This window comes from Sceloporus undulatus, chromosome 5 (genome assembly GCF_019175285.1).
Source record: "Sceloporus undulatus isolate JIND9_A2432 ecotype Alabama chromosome 5, SceUnd_v1.1, whole genome shotgun sequence".
NCBI classification, from domain to species: domain Eukaryota; kingdom Metazoa; phylum Chordata; class Lepidosauria; order Squamata; family Phrynosomatidae; genus Sceloporus; species Sceloporus undulatus.
Window position 1 is genome coordinate 6156952 of NC_056526.1, and position 13634 is coordinate 6170585.

General features: G+C 43.1%; 1 protein-coding gene across 2 annotated transcripts in view; it reads left to right on the forward strand.

Annotated features, from left to right (window-relative positions):
• PLXNA4 (plexin A4) overlaps positions 1–13634 on the forward strand; it is a 611693-nt gene that overhangs the window by 28451 nt on the left and 569608 nt on the right. Inside the window, exon 1 of one of the 2 annotated variants that reach the window (XM_042470006.1) lies at positions 5944–6019. The exons of the other annotated variant lie outside the window; for it this stretch is intronic. The gene's annotated coding sequence lies outside the window, so the exon portion shown is untranslated. Of the gene's footprint in view, positions 1–5943; positions 6020–13634 lie in introns of those variants that run through there. 2 annotated transcript variants of the gene reach the window in all.

Genomic DNA, 13634 nt, shown 5'->3' on the forward strand with positions numbered 1-13634 from the left:
CGCATCAACCATCCCCATAGCTGTGTTTGTTTGAAGTGGTGTCTTTTCTGTGAAAAGTTCAGGCTGAATTCCTTCATGAGAGGAAGCATTCTTAAGAGCTTTTGTTTGTTTTCAAGTGATGTTTGTTTTCAAGTGATGTGTTTGCTACCACCGCCTCTTCAAGAGTTGAGAAAGAGCCTTCAGATCTGTGGAATGATGGAGGCGGTTCCTTGTCTCCTTGGTGTGTGTCAAGGCTGAATCAGAGACACAGCTGTCAGGCTGAAGCCAGGAGTTGCACCAGAGCAGAGGGACCAAAGCCAGGGACTGAAGCCAAGTGATGCACAGAAACAGAACTCAGCTGGGAAAGAAGCTGCTTCTCAGGCAAAGTCTTCACCCAGACAGGAATGCTTCTTAGATATTGTTTCCACTGGGGTTTAACGCGGGTTACGAATCGAATTCAGATAGAGGCGTGCCCATTTGAACCCGATTTAAACCTAGAACGGTTCTAGATCACCCCGCATGCGTGCCCATTTGAAATCAATTCTTTTTTTCGTCCTTTTTTTAAACCGCGTTAAATGCCTTTAACCCGCTTTAAAAAAATAGAAGGGTCGAACCTTCTATTTTCCTTTAATCCGGGATAGTTATCGATGTATTTCAAATGGGAACGTTAGGAGGTGAATCGGGTTACCTGTATGGGAGGAGTCAAGTGCGAGTGGGCCGGCCCCTTGCCTAGTCTGTGTGGGGAGAGCCCATTTCTAACGGAGGAGAGGCAGGGAAGGGATGGCTCCTCGCGAGGAGACATCTGATCTCGCCCAGGCAGGGAAGGGCTCTGATCAATGGAGGGGGGGGAGATAGAGCCTTTCTCCCCAAATGGAATCTGCCTTCTCTTCCAACCCTGGAAAGAGAATCTTTGGGAAGAGTGCTCCCTCCCTGCTTTTCCAGCAGCCTCCTTCATTGATCTCTGTGCTCCCTGAAGGGATTCTCCCATAGTTCCTCTGGAAAGAGCTTCGCTTTGCCAGAAGCCTCTCCCATTGATCTCTGGGCTCTCTGAAGGGATTCTCCCTGGCTGTCTTGGGAGACAGGATGCTGCCCTCCAAAACCTATCCCATAGTTCCTCTGGAAAGAGCTTCGCATTGTCAGAAGCCTCTCCCATTGATCTCTGGGCTCTCTGAAGGGATTCTCCCTGGCTGTTTTGGGAGACAGGATGCTGCCCTCCAAAACCTATCCCATAGTTCCTCTGGAAAGAGCTTCGCATTGTCAGAAGCCTCTCCCATTGATCTCTGGGCTCTCTGAAGGGATTCTCCCTGGCTGTCAATGAAATGGAAACGATGCCAAAAGATAAATCGCTTCCAAATATTCTGGATTAACGTTACGTCATTCTGACGTACTATTGATTGACAGCTCCAAATAAGGTATGGAGGAGAAGAATCGATTTATTTAAACACCGAATTCATGCCAAGTAGGAACGCTTGCAGGTAAAAACTTCGATTTAAAAAACCAGATGGGAACGAAGAATAAAAGCGATTCGGAACGCGGAATAAGACCAGGGTTATTTTGAATCGGATCTATTAAAAACGTTGTATTTTAAATCGTTTCAAATCTTAAGTGAGAACACCCCCTTAAGCTTTTGCTACAATCGTAGAATCATAGAATTGGAAGAGACCTCAAATGGCTGTGTTCCCCAACTCTGATTTAATTTTCTTCATGGACCATATGGTTACATTTCTCACATTTTGGGACTACAGTTCCCAAAATCCCCCACCCACTTTGGCCACAAAACAAGGCCTCCCCAGCAGACCTCCATCCTCAGGCTCCATCCTCATTAATACCTCCAAGTGTGATCCACAGCAATGCTTCTTAAGGTATCTGATATTGAAATCTGGCAGTTCCCCTCCATTGTGCCCCATGGGGACAGTACCATTGGCTGCATTTGTTTCATTCTTTCCTGGAAACACTCTAGGAACCAGCAGCTGATGTCTCAGATGCCAGCACTGGCCAATGGACCAACACTTTGAGTAGCACCATACCGTCTGGCTCTCCCAATTTGGTAGGAACAGCTCCATTTAATCCTCTGTAGTTGCACTCTTTCAGCTGCTTTTAAAATGTTCCATCTTCTTTCACCCCCTTTGTCCTTATGTCAGTTGTGGCAAACTGAATTCAAAGTGCAAAAGGAGTTTGCCCTCAATTCATTCAGGAAGTCAGGAGTGGAGGGGGCAAACTCTTGTCCTTCCCAGTAAACTCAGGCAAGAGTAAACTGCTGCAACCTCTTCTAGCTTCTTCCTAGATAACCTTAGCCATGTTGACCACACTTTGCTGTTGCTTGGCTGCACATGTCCCATTTTTCATCTGTAAAACACTGGTGGGTATATACAGAGCATATATCTCATTGTTTTTCTTAGGTGATGTGCTTGTTCCATAGCACTGCCATGCTTAAGCTGCCCCTAAAACCTTGACAAGCAATTGTGGAGCTGGAGTAAGCACCACCAGACTAGATGAATCATATCTGACTCAGCAGAAGGCCACTTCCTATGTCCTTGCTTTAATGGATGCTACAGCTAAGGTCTAAGTCATTTTGCAAATGTGTGTAAGCCTCATGTATTATTCTAACAGAAGAACTGGTGTTGCACAGAGGCTGTAGGCCAGCTTTGCAGGGGATTAGCCATATGATCTTGCAAATGAGGGCCAAATGTATCTCTCTCCTTCTGTATCTAGCCTTCAGGAACTGTAGTAGTGCTCTGGCCAGAATTCTGCCTATACACTTGTGACGATGGTGTCAGCATCACATAGGAGCAACAGAGATCACAAGAGACAACTGCCCAGTGTGGATGATCAGTTTAGAAGTGTGGGAGCTGATAAATTATAAAAACACAGTGCCAGGAAACACAAGAGACTGACTAAAGCTGCATTCACATTGCAGAAATAATCCAATTTTGACACTGCTTTAACTGTCATGGCTTAATGCTATGGCATCTTGGGAATTGTAGTTTGTTCTGGCACCAGAGTGGATTATTTCTGCAGAGTGGATGGAACCTAAGAGATCTGAGAAACTGGGACTGATGGAGCAGTACGGGAGATACCACCTTCCCCTCCATTTCTTGATCATAGGCTGGACAAAGAGGTCCAGCTTCCCAGCTTTCTATGAACATCCAAAGACCCATAATACCATTTGTATCGTGAGTAGACTAGGAATGTTAATCTAATCACATTAGAATTTATCTCTCCCCCCCCCTAATCTTGGCTGAATAAAATTTATACTGTTTTGTAACTTTGTCTTTCTCGAAATACTGAGGAGGAGAATCCTGGGTCTAATCTGCACTGCAGAAATAATGCATCTTGACACTGCTTTAGCTGCCATGGATCCATCTTGTGGAATCCTGGGACTTGTAGTTTGCTGTGGCACCAGAGCTCTCTGTCTGAGAAGGCAAAATAGCTCATTAAACTACACATCCAAGGCTTTCATAGCATGGAGCCACGGCAGTTAAAGCAGTGACAAACTGCATTATTTGTGCAGTGCAGATTTGATCCCAGACTGCCAAGAATCTTGGCAGTTTGGGATTTATTCTCCCAAAATTCATACGTGGTATATTTGCACACAAAAAAGAGCATTTTCAGTGCAGGAAGCATCATTTTCTACTCAGATAATAGTACGGATAGAGTTTTCCGCACAAAAATATTATAGGTGAATTTTGTGCATGAGAAGTCCTAAACTGCAAATAGTGTTTGGAAATGTGTGATTTCTGAAGACTTTCCTTCAGTGGTAAGAATATTGCCAAAATAACCCTTTTCCCCCTCAAGAATAAAATTAGTGAAGGATTACATCTCTACAATTTTGTGAAACCTCTATGTACTGAGGCACTATTCCACTGGATACAAGATCCTTGGATCTACAGTGAGAGGAGGCTGAGATTTCCATGCTCTCCTTGGGATTTCTCTGAGCTATCTGATTGCTCATCTAGTCCAGCAGTCTCAACTGGACTCTATTCTGATGCAGCAAAGTTATTGTTTTTATGGACCTGTGGAAGGTTCGAATGGGAGAACACACCCAGAGTCTCATCTCTGCCATGTTTAACATGATTTACCCATGGGATATATAGGGAGGAAAAATTGCCCATTAGTGAAAGATGTAGGAGTGGTCACAGGTACGCAGATAGTAGTTGGGGCAAACTTATTTGGAAAGCTAGGGGAGTGAGGTCAGTTCCGTCAAGACATTTCAGGATACGTTCTATGTAGGGTTGGGGAAAATAAGTCCAGTTATTTTTATATATAACTCCAAACAACCCATTTTTAAAACCATTTTTGGGTGGGGGTTGGGGGGGGTGTTGAAGGACTTTTTTGCATTAATGTTTTAGTAAAAATGATAAATCCTGCTTATTATATTAATACCGTGAAACATTATTTTTTGTGTCAGAAGGCTTGATCAGCCATGCTTTGATGCTTCCTAACATTAGCAAGCCAAAGTTTTAAAGCTTTGATATGATTTACATCTTTCAATAAAACCTTGGGAAATATATTGACAAGTTGGTAGCCTACATACAGTATGGCCCCATACAGACAGGCCTAAATAAAGCTGCTTCGAGTGACTTTGGAGGTATGCTGTTTAAATTATGCATGCATCCTAAGAGTCTGGAAGGCGTGCCAAAGCCACCATCCAGTCCTAAGGACTGGAGCACAGCTTTGGCACAGCTTCCGGACTCTTAGGATGCATGCCTCATTGAAATAGCATACCTCCAAAGTGACCCGAAGCAGCTTTATTTTGGCCTGTCTGTATGGGGCCTATATGAGTCTTGGACTACCCATTATAGGGTGGAATCGGAAAGTTAAGTAGCAAAATGCACTTGAGATGCTGTGGCCATTTGCTTAAATAATACTTGTTTTAAAAAGTGCTCTTTTAAAGCAAGTGGTTTTGTTGAACTTACATTAATGAAAGGATTTGTTTCTGAAGGTTGTTTCTTGCACTATGGAATGAAGTGCATAAAAAGAAGCAACAGACACAATAATGGTGTAAAAATGGACAAATGTCACTAAACAGTTAAAGTTAAAATGTATAAATTCAAAGAGTCATTGTTCCAGTAAAAGAGTTGGAAAATACTACACTCACTCTCTCTGTATCCATGGATTCTTTATCTGTGGATTCAATTATTCTCAGATGGAAAATATATTTAAAAAAAAAATAAATTCCTTAAAAGCAAACTTTGTTTTTGCAATTTTATATAATTTACTATGCCACTGTATTTAATGGGACTGGAGTACCCATGGATTTTGGTATCCATGCAGGGTCTTGGAACCAAACTTCAGTAGATACCAAGGATTTACCATAATAATAGCCAGACCTAAAAGAAAAATCAGTTTAAAAAATCTAGGAGTGTTTTCTTGTTTAAAACATGTCATTTGGTTTAAACCAAGATTTAATCCTGGTTTCAACCAGGCAAACCTAATTATCTCCTAATTGAATGGAGTTTGGGGCAGGTGGGGTTGGAGGGGAGAAAATGAAAGAGACACACCATGTTCATATCACACAAGGAGTGTCAGAAGTATGTGGAAAGCAAGGCTTGTCAACCCCTTGTCACTGAGCATTGTGCGGGGAGTTTATTACATGATGTCATAATATTTTAATAACATCTCGTCAACATGGAAGCAATAAAAAGGAGCACATCGTGGCATTGATCAGGAAATGGCAAGAGTTCGGGAAGCGAGTGTCATGCAGCCACGGACAGAGCGGGTGTGTGTGGGGGAAGACAAGGTGATGTGTGTCAAAGATGCGTGTCAAAGCACCTTTTCCCATCTCCTCTTCCAGTAATGGAGTTGTCTCCTTAACTCTAGTTATTGCAACATCTGGCTCAAAGGGCCAGAAAGCAAAGAACAACTTTAGGGCTAATTGTTGTCTGCCTATTTTCTCAAAGGGAATCCAGAAAAGGAAATTGCAGGAAGGCATCATTAGGCAATTTCCCCTTTTCTTCCCCTGGCAGGCAAGGAAGCTGTTTGCAAGCTGCTTTCCATTTCTCCTGCTCAAGACAACTGAACAGAACCACTGATGCTTCGGGTGGGTGATGTTTTGCAACAGGAGCTCTGTGTTCCAGAAAGTTTAAATAACCACAAAGATGGTTTGCCTGGGGAGAAGCTGTTTCATCTGGAGAGTTTACAACTCCATATGCATTCCATAACAGCTTAGCTCCTGCTTGGCTCAGGTGTTAATTGGAGGCTGGGGCTCTCAGCCCTCCATATCTACAGATTTTTTTTTAAGCCACGGATGTAAGTATCCACGGTTTGAAAATATTTTTAAAATATATACATTCCAAAAAGCAAACCTTGATTTAGCCAATTCATGTAAGGAACACCACATGAACTGGCTAAATCCAGGTTTGCTTTTTGGAATGTACAGTCGCTCCTCCTAACTTGCAGATCTCAGATCTGCAACCTTGATTATGTGTGGAAGGGTGATCTCCATTAATTCTAATGGAGCGCACGCCCAGGGCGTGCACCCAGGCTGCACACATGGTTTGTGTGCCCTATTCAAGCCTATGAATCTTGAATATGCGTGAGCCTCTGTTTTTGCAGGGGGGGGGGGTCCAGAACGGATCCCCTGCACAAACGGAGTGCAAACTATATTTGTTTTAAAAATATTTTCAGACCGTGGACACTTAAATACTTACTATGCCATTTTATATAAAGGGATTTGAGCATCCACAGATTTTGGTAGCCATGGGGCGGGTGGGTGGGGGGTCCTGGAACCAAGCCCCAGCAGATACCAAAGGCACACTGTACTTCAATCAAGTCCCTTCCCCTCCCATTATTTGCCTCCAAGATCCTGGCTGCATCTGCACTGCAGAAATAGTCCACTGTGATGCCACTTTAACTGCCATAGCTCACTGCTGTGAAATTCTGGGGAATGTAGGCTTGTGAGATATATAGCCTTCCCTATCAGATAGCTTTGGTGGCACAACAAACTACAAATCTCAGGATTTCAAAGCATTGAGCCATAGCAGCTAAAGTGGTGCCAAACTGGGTTATTTCTGCAGTACAGATGCAGCTCCCTTCAGCACAGGCCAAATGCCATGTCATCTCCCCATTCCCATGGCAACAAGTCTGGATGATGCAGAGCTCAGTCTGATGCAAACAGTCCAGATGACATCTGGCCCAGGTCTACAGTGTAGATAGAGACCCATAGTCTGTATCAAATAGTCCAGGCTTATCTGAGCAGGCAACGACACTTGACACCACTTAAACTGCCATGGCTCCATCCTGCAGAATCCTGGGATTTGTAGTTTGGGGAGGCACCAGCTCTCTTTGGCAGAGAAGATCTGGTGAAATTACAAATCCCAGAGTCCCATAGCATGGAGCTACAGCACTGATAGTGGTGTGAAGCAGTATTGTTTCTACAGTGCAGTTGCACCCTGCGGTTAGCTTTTCTTTTGTTGCTTGGGGTACCAGTGGTTAAATGGCCTGATGCAACAGGAGATACTCTTTACCTGAGCTGTCTAGCTAGATCACAGCCAGCAGGGACGTAGCTAGGATTTTAAGAAGGGGGGGGGGGTTCCAGACTAAGTGCCACCATTATAATGGGGCTTGAGTGCGACGGCGCAACAGCACACACCATTCATTTTTCTAATGGAAGGGGGGGGGTCCGGCCCCCCGGATCCCCCCCTTGGCTACATCCCTGCAGCCAGCTTCTCTTGCACATTTAGCCAGCTACATTCACTGTACCATCTGGATTATTGGGTATGCCTTGAATATCCTTATTTTGATGCTAAACTGACCATCACTACTAAGCTGTCTCTGGAAGGCAGAAAGGCAGGTGATTTGGAGTGAATTTGTTTTCTGTTAAAATCTTATTTCACCTGCAGTTGTTTTGAAGGTGAAATTGTTTCTATCTTCCAAGAAGCTTTTTTGTGTTTTGGCCAAAACACCCTCGACACAGGCTTAGTCTTGGCCTTTGGCAATTCCAGCTGTGACTGACACTGGAGTGGTATTAGAGAGATTTTGTAGCACTTTTGAGACTAACTGAAAGAAAGAAGCTGACAGCATGAGCTTTCATAGTCTTAAATCTACTTCCTCAGATATTTTTTTCTTTCTTTTTGATTAATTTCTCAGAGTGTTTTCCATGGAAATCATAGAGAACTCTGTTGTTGTTGCTGTTGTGTACCTTCAAGTTGCTTCTGACTGATGGCGACCCTAAGGTGAACCTATCATGGGCTTTTCTTGGCAAGAGTTTAGAGGAGGTTTGCCAGTGCCTTCCCATGAGGCTGAGAACACCCAATGGGTTCTGTGGTTGAGCAGAGAATCGAATCCTGCTCTCCAGAGTTATAGACCAACAGAGTCATCAGTTAATCAGAGGATAAGATTTCCTGGAAGAATGGTAGCCTGGCTTGTGCTCTTGGTCCCAACTAGAGTAGACCCATTGAATCAATTGGATTTAAACATGCATCCACTCGCCATTCAACAGTTGAACCAAGAGGTTTCCTCAAGCTGAAACTAACTCACAAGATTCCAACCCGGGTGTGCCATGTGCTCCATCTAAAAGACCATGGCTGGCAATCATGTATTGCAGTTACGGATTCACAACCTAGAGTTATGGAACCTAGACTTATGGAACTGCTCTGTATTCAGTAATGCTGCATATTCACAATTGTGGCTCTGAGCAACAGAGGCCTGTTTTGCTGGCAATTAGGAGACAGCAGGACAATCTTTCCAGCCCCTTCCCACCAGTGATCTATGGTGGAACTAGGAGTGCTTCTGACTGTCACACCGGAGATCGCTGGTGGGATGAATCTGGATAAAACACTAACAAGGTGACTGAAGTGTAGCAGAATAATGCTTCCAGAGTTATCCCAAAACGAAAATATATCCTTACACACAGAAGGTCTCTAAACCAAGTTGCATGAAAAGCTAACAAGGAAAGTCTAGTACATATGAATACTTCTTTAACACTTAAAAAATAATGCAAAATTTTTTTTTTCTGAACTTATAAATTGCATATATTTTGCATTACCGTTATTTTATAAGTTCAGCAAATGTATGCATTGTATGCATAGTAGTCCAGTGCTGTAACCACTACACCAGGCCGGGTCAACCAAGCTGCTTTTAACCATGGTCTTTTTAATAGAATTGCTGTTTTAAATTGTTTTTTTTAAAAAAAGATTTTATCTACATATTTATTTTAAATTACTGTAAGCCGCTTTGAGTCCCAAGCTTGGAAAATACAAGAAAGAAATTGAATAAATCAATAAAATAATGTTCTCTGCCCTGTGCCATGTCAGCTAGCCTGCTGCGGAACTGGAACACAAACTGAATATTTCTTTTTGCACATTGCCTAAAAACGTTCAAAGCGTGTAAGGCAATTCACACAGGTGTGCGAGACCAGCAGGACTCTGGGCAATAAATAATAACAGTAATTTGCTCATTCTTTGACCCTTTCCCCAAAAGATCAAGCTTTCCCCATTGCTGATGGCCAATCAGCTCCATGGCTTGATAATCCAATAACTACTCTGTGATATCAATACGTCGCAAAGGGTGGGTGAAGCTCTAGCAAGAAGAACATTTTTAAAATGTAGCCCCAGGAACTTGTCATAGGAAGCTGCACCCACACAGTGATCTGTCATGACTCGTTGTATGAAAAGTGCTAAAAGGCAGAGGAAAGGTGTAGATAGTGTGTTAGGAATGGAAGGGCCAAGAAGGGTTTGGGCGTATGGTTATACTTTTAATCAGAACTGAAGATAAAAGGAAGGGGCTTGAAAAAAAGAGGGTTATTAATATTATTATTATTGGAACTAACTTGGAACTAAGGGCCAGAGTAATATACTGCTTTGAGTGTTGGACTAGGACAACTGAAGACCAAGGTTCGAATCCCAGCTCAGCCATTGAAATCCACAGGGTACCTTGGGCAAGTGACACTCTCTCAACCTCAGAGGGGAGCAATGGCAACCCCCCTCGGAAGAAAGATGCCAAGAAAACCCTTTGATAGGTTTGCTTTAGGGGTGTCAGAAGTTGGAAACAACTTGAAGGCACACAGCAACACAACAGCAAACCAAGGAATGGGAGAATTCGGTGAGGAAGTGGCCTTCGCTTGTGAAAGGAGTTTCCACTTGTATCAGGGCTTTGGCCTTAAGCATGAAGACAGGGGATGGTGAGGCAGCAGGAAACCAGTGTAACTGGCCCTTGTGACGTGCCCTAAGAAAAGGATCCAGACCTTATTGTTGTCACAGAGCTGTGGTTTTGGCCGCACAGATTGTCTACTTGACAGAAAACTGTCTTTCCTCGGAGAGAACAGGATGCACTCACTTTCTGGGGAAAATATATGAGGGAAGATGCCAACACATTGAGTAAATAGGTATTTGAATTGTACATAGAATTTGGCAGGGATTGGATCATTTTCAATCCACACATTTCATATACTATAGGAGAACATAAATAGTACAAATGCTCACTTCCACCCCCAAACGCATGTGATCAAAACACAACTGGGTTTTATCTGATTTCTCCCCCCGACTTTGGAATAAATAAATATTTTTTACATACCATCTTGGGACAAATCCCTTCTTCTTTCCTGCCCGAGGGGGAAAAACATGACTCAGATAGTTGATCCTGCCAGAGATGGGCAGATAAAAATAAGTTAATGTCCTATTTGTATTCAGCAGCCAGGCCTGAGCAGGCAAGCAACTGGTGTTTAGTTGTGGCAGATATTGGTTGTTTCTCGGAGGCGAAGAGGCACATTGCAAAGAAGGAATTTGAGAATGCTCTCATCTTGGTTGCTAGCAAAGAGGATTGATAGGGGAAACAATGTCTAAGTCGGGGCAGCTCAACGCATTTTGCTGCCTGAGCTGGAAAACCAAGAACTGTCCAGTGTATTGTACCCACGGGTCAAGTTGTTTTAGCAGAAAAAGCCTCCAAGGACCCTTCCACAGCTGCAGAAATATTACAATTTGACACTGCTTTAACTGACATGCCTTAATGCTATGGAATTTTGGGATTTGTAGTTTTAGAAGCTAGTTAACCATATCTGTTAGAGAGCCCTGGCACCATGTCAAACTACAAATCCCAGAGTTCCATAACTCCTGCATGATGCTTAAAATGTTGGTATACAGACAAGTGTAATTATGACTGACAGCTGTCTAGTGGGTGTTGCATGATGGAATTGGCCACATTTTGCTTTTGTGATCATTCTGCTGTTTGTGTCCAAATTAGAAGTGGAAACTTTGCATTGCCCTCCACAGTTGTTGTTGTTGATTCCAAAGGGCTGCCCCAGCCCTTTGGAATACGCTGCCCACCGAGCTCCGCTCGACTACTACCCTGGCCCAATTCAGGAAGGACTTAAAAACCTTCCTGTTCCAACAGGCATTCCCCGACTAAAAATCCTGTGGGCCTCCCTCCTCTTCCATGGCCAAGAGGTTGGGCTAAGGGGTTTTAATCCTGTTGGTTTTTACTGATAGTTTTTTTGTATTGTTTGTATGGTTTGCCTGTAGTTGTATTTGTATATTGTTATGGCACCATTGTTTTAACCTCGTTGTAAGCCGCCCTGATCTTGGGAAGGGCGGGATATAAATAAAAAATTTATTTATTTATTTATTTATTTATTTATTTGAATGCACAGCGAAAGAGCTGTTTGACTGTGTTCATTTGGGCTGACAGGATTGACATAGGTATTGGATGTGAATAAAAGCTTTAATTTAAATAACCCTTTTTCGATGGTTGCAAAACACACAGCCTACTTCTAGACATGCCTGCTTGGAAGTTGTAGTTGTATGCTGTCAAGTGGTTTCCAACTTGTGGCGACACTAAGGCTACTCTATCATGGGGTTTTCTTGGCAAGCTTTGATGAGAGGAGGTTTGCCATTGTCTTCCCCTGAGGCTGAGAGAGTGTGACTTGCCCAAGTCACCCAGTGGGTTTCATGGCCGAGTTGGGAATCAAACCCTGACCTCCAGAGTCGTGATCCAACACTCAAACCACTACACCATCCTGAGATCCAATGTGGTCCAGTGGTTTGTGTCAAGACTGGCTGGTTTAAACCAGGTTGGCTTAAACCACGGTTTATACCTTGGTTTAAACCAAATTACATTTTTGAAAAAAGCAAGCACTCCTGATTTTAATTTAAATGATGATTCATATACTTATATTTTAAAAATCTGGCTGTTACTCAATTACAGTTTTCGAACACTCTCACGGAAGTCCAGTGCTGAAACTGCTACGCCATTCTGGCTCACATATCCCCCTACCTCATGAGATCACAGGGATCACAGCTGAGGCTGAGAGAGTGTGAGTTTCCATGGCCAAGCGGGGAATCGAGCCTTGGTCTCCAGAGTCACAGTCCAGTGCTCAAACCGCTATGCTATGTTGGCTCTCCTGCTTGGAAGTAAGACTGATTAATTTCAGTGGCATTTAGTCCCAGTTAAGTATTTAAACGAAAGAAGCCTCAATATCTTTGGCTAGCTGGAGCAGGATAATAAGTAATCTGACTAGTCTTTAGAGCTTTCGTAAGTCTCCGCTCCATTCTAGCAGAGTCAATAAAGAGAATTATGACCTCTCTACACCTTTCCCATAAAATCAGAGATAACCACAGGTTAGTGACATTGACCTAAGGGACAGGACTGCAATCCTCTCCCCCTGTAAATTTGCAGCCAGGAGGAAGAGAAGAACTGAGCTGATGCTTGCCACCAAAAACCAACCTTATTATAGCTATTGTTGGTCCACTTATAGTCAATCACCCATGCCATGGAACTAGCCTGGAATTGTTTCTCAGCAGGAGACCTCTGTCATCCTAAGTGCAAAGCGTTCCATTAGAGCTTACTCCTGCCATTTCTTTTTATGACCCCTGGACCTCAATGGAGGATAATAGCAATGGGGAGAGGGAAAAGACACGGCTGGAATCTTATATGGAAACAAGAGAGAAGGTTTTCTTCGGGAGGAGAGAACGGAAGGCATGGGTATCCACCAAATGGCCACAACTAATTATTTATTACTCAAAATGGACCAGCAGCTTTCTAAAAGTATACATTTCCCCAATGCACTATTAAAAGTAGAAATAAAAGAAAGCAGAAATAGTGAAATAAATAAATCCCAGTTTATAGCTCCAATTTTGGAGGCATTCACAAACAGGTAGGATAGTTTTCATACCTCTGTTATACTTTTGGATGGTTCTAAAAAAACCACAAGACTGCTCTGAAGTTTTTTGTGTTTTTTTTGGGTGGGATATCTGACCATGTTCTAGAATAGTTTGTTCCTAACATTTCGCCAGCATCTGTGGCTGGCATCTTCAGAGAATGCCATGTCTCTGAAGATGCCAGTCACAGAGGCTGGTGAAACGTCAGGAATAAAATCTTCTAGAACATGGCCACGTAGGCCGAAAAACCCACAAAAAACTATGGATGCCGGTCATGAATGCCTTCGACTTCACATTGGAAATCTCTGTTCTGAAGGTTGCAAACTTTTGTTATGTTGCTGTCTTCTTCTAGGAGCACACTGCAGAATGAATGCAGTCAGACACAACTTTAACTTCATAGTTTTATGAGACCTACAAAAAGATGGAAGGCTGAGTCAACCCTGGAGCCCTGGGATTGAACTCACAACCTTGTGGCTGCAGGACCAGCATTTAACCACTGCACCACCAGGGTCCCTTTTAGAGGCTTAAAGTCAATTAAAAGTTGAGCATAAGCAGAACTTGGAA